General features: G+C 38.3%; 1 pseudogene across 1 annotated transcript in view; it reads right to left on the bottom strand.

The window, feature by feature from the left end:
• Positions 1 to 974: 974 nt before the first annotated feature.
• The window catches only part of LOC110220171 (homeobox protein MSH-D-like), a 30,610-nt pseudogene continuing 23,375 nt past the window's right edge, over positions 975 to 8,209 (bottom strand). Inside the window, exon 5 of the transcript XR_013482636.1 lies at positions 975 to 2,098. The product of XR_013482636.1 is annotated as a homeobox protein MSH-D-like (transcript). The remainder of the gene's footprint in view (positions 2,099 to 8,209) is intronic.

The following is an 8,209-nucleotide window of genomic DNA, read 5'->3' as shown; positions in this document are numbered from 1 at the left end:
TGTAAGGGGATTCTCCCATTCCAAGGCAAATAAAGCATTCTTCCTGGTGCAGAATTTTTCCCATGATGGTATAAGGATTCAGGACCCTGTATATCTTACTGAAACTATCTTATTAACAGCCCATAGGTCCTGGACTAAATGATGAGACCCTTCTGGCTTATAGACTGGTAAAATGGGAGTGCTGTATGGAGCCATGCAAGATTCCAATAACCCGTCCCTCAATAACCGGCCATAGTCCCTTCCATGGGAATGGGGTATTACCTCACTCGTACTACTTCACCTTCTTTCTTCAGGGTACATTCAGCCATTTCCCAATTGATGGGCATTCCCTCAGTTTCCAATTCTTTGCCACCACAAAAAGAACTGCTATAAATATTTTTGTACATGTGGGTCCTTTTCCCATTTGTATGATCTCTTTGGGATAAGCCCTAGAAGTGCTATTGCTGGGTCAAAGAGTATGCACATTTTTATAGCCATTGGGCATAGTTTCAAATTGCTCTCCAAAATGGTTGGATCATTTCACAACTCCACCAACAATGCATTAGTGTTCTAATTTTCCCACATCTTCTCCAACTTTTATCATTTTCTTGTTTTGTCACTTTGTTGAAGTGAATAGAACCAGGAGAACATTGTACACAGTAATAGCTATGTTGTGTGATGACTAATGTTGCTAGACTTAGCCCTTCTCAGCAATGCAAGGATCTAAGACATCCCCAAAGGCCTCATAATGGAAAATGCTATCCACATCCAAAGAAAGAACTATGGAGTTTGAATGCAGATCAAAGCAGACTATTTGCTATTTTTTTCTACCTCTTTTCTTTTGGTTCCTCTTTCTGGTGGTTCCTCCTGTTGGTTCTAATTCTTACAACATCACTAATGTGAAAATATGTTTAATAGGAATGTATATGTATAGTCTGTATCAGACTGCATGCTGTCTTGGGGAGGGAGGAGGAGAAAAATTTAAAATTCAAAAGCTTATGGAAGTGATTGTTGATAAATCAAAATAAAATAATAAAAAAAATTTAAATAAATAAATTAATAAAAATCACAGGGTCCACCTCACCACCCTTTGGTGATGATCACCTCTCCACCTCGATGCCTGGTATTCTGGATGAGCCCTCAAGGAATTGTGAGAAATAACTTATTTGGACTCAGGAGGGATTAAGGTAAAAACCCAGTTTATTACTCCTTTGCAAAAGCGGGTGTCCTATTGAATAGGCACCACCGCCAAAGTAAGAGTTTCCTATTTATCTCTAATCCCTGCCACAAAGTCCCTCCTCTGTTTCCTCATTGACTGAGTACTCCAGAGGGTACACCTTTCCCATACGCTTATTACACATCTACCCCTTGATGTGTCTTTCCGCCTTCTACATGCATCTCATGTTTAGAAAAGGCAGCCTTAGCCCAGCCTGCAAGTGGAGAAATTAGTATTCATGAGCCTGATAAGCATGTGCACTGTAAGCAAAGCTTAACCTTTGTCTTACTGACTTCTAACAGCAAAACAATCCCATTTTACTCAGTTACTTTCAGCGATTGTTTCAATTTTATGGAACCTTTTGTTCTACTTAACTAACTTCTAACAGCAAAACAAGATAAGACCAGCTGTATCCTGCTTTACTTAGTTACTTTTCTAGCTGTTTTGCTCCACATTTATGGGAACAAACATTTTTGTTCAATTTCTCACTGCTCCCTAGGATGGGGGCATATGGGACTGGGGTTGTAGAAAGATCACTGGCTGCAGGGTACCCTGAGAAAAGGTGCTTGAGGCCCCCAAAAGAGCAGGTGACCCCTGTAGGTGGGCCCCCAGTGGGAAGGGCAGGGCAAGGGAAGGCAAAAGAAGCCTGGCTACCCCTTGAGTTTCTCCAGTGTGGCTTCCTGCAATCGCTTGGCTTTTGCCCTGCGATTCCCAAACCAGCTCTGGATCTGCGTCTCGGACAGGCTCAAGGAGCTAGAGAACTCCGCTCGCTCTATAGCCGAGAGATACTGTTTCTGTTGGAATTCTGTTCTAAGGCCAGCCGTTGTGCCGTCGTGAAGGGCATCCAAGGCTTTCGCTTGCTCTTGTGTTTTCGGGGGGTGCGCGATGGGAGACTGGAGGGTCCTGTGGGATAGAAACAAACACAGAGAAGCTACTTGGCATCCAATGACTCGGGCTACAGGCGCTGCAGATTCTGGGTAACAGCTCGACTGACAATTCTGTCCTCCAGTTTCACTGTTAGGACTCTAACTTTGCTGTAGCTGTCACTGGGAGGGCTGGCAGGGGAGCAACACAATTAGGGGCAGCCTAGGTGGTGAGAGAGAAGAAGAGAGAAGAGAGAGAGAAGAGGGAAAGAGAGGAGAGAAGAGAAGAGAAAGAAGAGAGGAGAACAGAGAAAGAGAAGACAGAGAAGAGAGGAGAAAGAAGAAAGGGAGAAGAGAGAAAGAGGAGAAAGAAGAAAGAGAAGAGAAGAGGGAAAGGGAGAAGAGAGAAGAGAGAAAGACAAGAGAGAAGATAGAGAGAAGAGGGAAAGACGAGAGAAGATAGAGAAAAGAGAGAAGAAGAGAAGAGGGAAAGAGAAGAAAGAGAGAGAAGAGAGAACAGAGAACAGAGGAGAGAGGAGAAAGAAGAGAGAAAGAAAAGAGAGAGGAGAGAGGAAGAAGACAGACTACAGAAAGAAGAGAGAGGAGAAAGGAGAAAGGAGAGAGAGAGAAAAGAGAGAGGGAGAGAGAAAGCAATCAGATAAGTCACAACTTAGAAGATGCTGAAACATAATATAATAATTCATTTTGAAGTTAAATTTTTTCCTTGAACAAGTTTGCAAGATTTGATTCAACAGCTGACAAGCCTGTTCTTCAATTTGGTTCTGCATCAACTTGATTTAATAACAACTCATTGATAACAATAACTAGCATTTCTATAGCACCTACTATGTGCCAGGGATTAAGTGAATGCCTGACAGATATTATCCCATTTAATCCTCAGAAAAACGTGGTGGTAGATCCCTATCATTCCTATTTTACAACTGGGGAAAAAGTGGCAGGTGGGAGGTTAAATGACTTGAGCAGGGTCACAGTGCTTGTCAGCATCTGAGGTGGGATTTGAACTCAGGTTTTGCTGACTGCTAAGCCCAGTGTTCTCTCCACTGCACCACCAGCTATATCTTGATTTACACCAGAATACAGCAAAAAATGCTCACTCATATATGGATAAAATAGAAAAATGGCAGAAGAATTTAACAAGCTCTCTTGCTGAGATGGAAATTCATTTTTTGTTTTATTCCTGAAAACAGTCAACAAAATGAACTGCCAGCCACCATGTCAAAGATTTACTTTCCCCTCGGCTACTGACAAGTAGTTATTGAGCTGTAAGTTCACTTGAAGTCCCTTTGCATATATTGCTTGCTTTCCTGGCATGGCACTGGCACACTGTCCGGGTTTCATGGGCATACAACAATGAAGCCAGCACAATGGCCCCGCAGAACTTCAGTTTGGTAGGCAGTCCAGTGCCTCCTCTCCCACATTTTCTTTCAGAGCCTCTCAAACTCTAAGCTGTCTCTGGCAATGCAGGCTTTAAGCTCATAGAATCTATGTGGACCCCTGGAAAGCATACTGCCAAGGCAAGTGAACTTCAGTACAGCATTCAAAATTTCTCCATTTGTTGTAATCAGTGATTCCACATTAGGATGGCATGGTGCTGGCTGGTAGAGGACTTCTGTTTTCTTGGTGTTAATTTTAAGCCAAAATTAGAACAAGCAGCAGAGAATTGATCCATACTCTGTTACATCTCAGCCTCAGAGGCTGTACTTAGTGCACAATCACGTGTGAACAAAAAGTCCCATTTACTGTCCCTCTGCTTTAGTCTTGGCTTGTAGCCTTTTCAAGTGAAATAATTTACCAGCCTTGTGGTAACTGATCTTGAAGGCAAAGGTACTAGGGTGGTTTTGCCATTTCCTTTCCCAGCTCATTTTATGGATGAGGAAACTGAGGCAAACAGGGTTAGGTGCTTTCCCCGGGGTCACACATCTAGTAAGTGTCTGGATTTGAACTCAGGTCTTCCTGACTGTAAGCTTGGTGTTCTATCTTCTACATTACTTAGCTGCTTTAATGGCACAAGATGGAATCAATATTCAAGAGACAGAATTCAGCGAGTTCTCTCACTTCTTATACCAAACCAACTCCCAGTTTGTAACTGGCCTTCATTCTGTCTAATCCAAGTACTTTCATCTTCCATGACCTTCTGCCTGTAAGAAAGTAATTACATGGAATTGTGAGAAGATGGTGGAATAAGGCATAAAACTACCTGGTTCTTCCAAATCCCCGCTCCCAATAACTTAAAATACTGACTCAAAGTAAATTTTACAGCAGCAGAAATATTCAAAGTCAGGGGAAAGCATCCATCTGGACTAAGACACCTTGAGAGGACTTTAAGATCTGACCTCCCAGGGTGGTGGTCGGGCCTCACTGAAGCACAGTTACCTCCAGGCAGATGCTATCGAGTAAACAAACAGTAACCACTGGGGCAGCTGTGTAGACAGCAGGCTTCATGTAGGGAGTTTGTGTCCCCTGGATGTTGTGGGGGTGAGACTGATCAGGGGAAGACTGTGGGACCCTCTGCTAACACAGGATACGTGGCCCAGGCTCACTGACCATTTGTGGTCCCAGGCTGTATTTGCAGGTGAGGAGGAGTGAGTGGATTCACATTGGTGAGTGAGCAAAGGTGCAGGGGTCCTGCTGGTTGTAGTCACTGAGAGAAGGGCAGAATCCCTGGTTTTGGTTCCAGGGCAGCAGGGCATGGAATATAATATTCCAAATAACAAAGGAGCTGGGTTTGCAACCAAGCTTTACTGCCTATCCAGTAAAGCTAAGTACAAGGGAAAAAAGGATATTTAATGAGCTAAAAGACTTTCAGGTTTTCTTGAGGAAAAGACCAGAACTGAACAGAAAACTTAGCACTATAAGAAGATAAACATGGAAGTGATTTGATGAGGTTAAACTGTTTAGCTCTTATACTGTAAAATGATATGTATAACTTCTAAGAATGTTATCATTATAAGGGTAGTTTAAAAGAGAATACATAGATAAGAAGGCTTGTGGTTAATTATGATGGGATGATCCTAAAAAAATAAAACTGGAAGGGGAGAAGTAAAATGGAGAAAATTATTTCATACAGAAGAGGTGTGAATGGAAGAATTGGCACAGTGGAGGGGAAAACAAGGTGGAGGGTGGGTATTACAAGAATCTTATTCTCATTGGAACTGGTTAAAGAGGGAATAACACATACACTTAGTAGGATTTAAGAGTCTTCTTAACTTACAGAGAAATAGGAAAACAAAGGGATAGGACAATGGAGAGCCTCTTAGAAGGGGAGGGATAGGTTAAAACAGAGAGAGGATAAACAGTGAGAAAAAATAGGATAGAGGGAAATACGCAACTAGTAATTATAACTTGGAATGGGAATGGAATAAGCTCTTCCACAAAATTGAAACACAGCAAAATGGATTGAAAACCAGAACCTGATAATATGTAGTTTATAGAAAACACATTTTTAAAAATGAGAGACACACATAAAGAACAAATAAAGAGCTGATGTTTAAAAAAAAAAGCAAGTTAGCAATCATGATCTGAGTTAAAGCTAAAATAGATTTTTAATTAAATCTAAAGAGATAAGCAGGGAAATCACATTATGTTGAAAGGTACCATGGATAATGAAGTAATATCAATACTGAACCTATGTGCACCAAATGCTATGGCATCCAGATTTTTAAAGGAAAAGCTAAATGAATTACAGGTGGAAATAAGTAGCACAACTACAACAGTGAGAGATTTCAGCCTTGCCCTCTCAGAACTAGATTAATCTAATAAAAAAAATTTAGTAAGAAAGAAGTCAAGATGAATAGAATCTTAGATAAGCTAGATAGGATAGCTCTCTGGAGAGAACTGAATGAAACTAGGGAGGAATATACCTTTTCTTTGTACAGGGTACCTGTACAAAAACTGACTGTACAGTAGGCTATAAAAACTTTATAGTTAAATGCAGAAATTAAAAGCAGAAATATTAAATGCATCTTTTCCAGATCATAATGCAACAAAAATTACATTTAATAAAGGACCATGGAAACACAGATTACAAATTAACTGGAGACTAAATAATCTAATCTTAAAGAATGAGTGGGTTAAAGAATAAGTCATAGGAGCCATGTTATTAAAGAGAATTATAATAATGAGACAACATATCAAAGTTTGTGGGATGCAGCAAAAGTGGTAATTAGAGAAAAATGTATACCCCTAAAAGCTTACATCAATAAAACAGAGAAAGAACAGATCAATGAATTGAATATGCAATTTATAAAACTAGAAAAAGAACCAAGTAAAAATCCTAATTTAAACACCAAATTAGAAATCTTGAAAATTAAAGGTGAGAGTAATAAAACTGAATGGAAGAAAACCATTGAATTAACAAATAAAATTAGGAGTTGGTTTTATGGGGGGGGGAAAACTAATAAAATAGATAAACCATTTGCTAGTATGATTTTTTAAAAAGAAGAAAACCAAATTACTAGTACCCAAAATGAAAAGGGGGAATATTGCATTAATGAAAATGAAATTAAAGCACTTATTAAGAGTTATTTTGCCCAATTACATGCCAATAAATTTAACAATTTAAGCAAAATGGAAGAATGCTTACAAAAACATCAACTGCCTAGAACAGATTAACAGAAGAGCAAATAAGAGAATCTAAATCAACCTGTTTTAGAAAAAGAAACTGAACACACCATAAATGAGCTTCCTAAGACAAAAACATCAGGACCAGATGGAATTATAAATGCCTTCTATCAAACATTTAACGATCAACTAATTCCAATATTAAATAAATTATATGGAATAACAGGCAAAGGAGTCCTACCCTACTCCTTCAATGAAACAAATAGGGAGGGTGCTGATGCCTAAACCACAAAGAGCAAAAACCAAACAAGAAAATTACAGACCAATTTCACTAATGAACATAGTTGCAAAAATCCTAAATAATAAAATAGCGAGGAGACTACAACAATATAGCACAAAGATTATACGTTCTAACTACTTGGGTTTTATACTAGAAATGCAGGGCTGGTTCAATATTTATTAACATAATTGATTAAATCAATAAGGAACAAAGGTCACATGGTTGTATCAATAGATGCAGAAAACGTTTTTGACAAAATACAACACTTATTCCTATTTTTTTCTTTTCTTTTTGACTGATGGAATAAAACAAGCATTTCTATAACATAGTACAGTAAAAAAGATGATTGTACATGAAACACTCATTCCTGTTAAAAAGACTTGAAAGCATATGTATAAATGGGGTTTTTCCTTAAAATGATAGGAAGCATCTACCTAAAACCATCACCAAGAAGTACCTGTTAATGGGGATAAACTAGAAGACTTCCCAATAAGATCAAAAGTGAAATGAAGATGCCCACTGTCGTCAGTATTATTCCATATCATATTAGAAATGCTAGCAATAGCAATGAGAGAAGAAAAAGAAATTGAAGGAATCAAAATGGGTAATGAGGTAATAAACTACTTCTTTTTGCAAATGATATGATGGTATACTTGGAAAATCCCAGGTAACTAAAAAGTTAGCTGAAACAATAATTTTAGCAAAGTAACAGGACATAAAATAAACTCACATAAATAATCAGCATTTCTATATATCATTAACAAAGCCTTGCAAGAAGAGATAGTTCACCAATATAACTGACAATTCTACCTAAATTAATCTACTTATTCAGTACCATACCAATTAAATTACCCCCAAAAAAATTATTGATCTAGAAAAAATAATGAAATTCATTTGGAAGATCAAAAGGTCAAGAATTAATAAAAAATGTAAAGGTAGAAGGTCTAGCAGCATCAGATCTTGAACTGTGTTACAAAGCAATAATTATCAAAACTATCAATGGCTAAGAAATAGAAAGGTGGATCAGTGGAATTGAGTAGATACATAATATACAGTAGTAAATGAATATAATAACCTTGTGTTTGATAAATGTAAAGACTTAAGTTTTCAGGACAAGAATTCACTGGTAAAAATTGTTGGGAAAACTAGAAAGCAGTCAGGCAGAAACTAGGCATAGACTGGTATCTTACACCCTTTATCAAAATAAGACCACAATGGATATATGACCTAGACATAAAGGAAGACATTATAAGTAAATTAGAAGATGAAACAAGTTACCTATCAGATTTA

The sequence above is a fragment of the Phascolarctos cinereus genome, unplaced genomic scaffold (assembly GCF_003287225.1).
Source record: "Phascolarctos cinereus isolate Bilbo 61053 unplaced genomic scaffold, phaCin_HiC Scaffold_726;HRSCAF=1367, whole genome shotgun sequence".
NCBI lineage: Eukaryota > Metazoa > Chordata > Mammalia > Diprotodontia > Phascolarctidae > Phascolarctos > Phascolarctos cinereus.
This window is presented reverse-complemented; position numbering and strand designations above follow the sequence as displayed.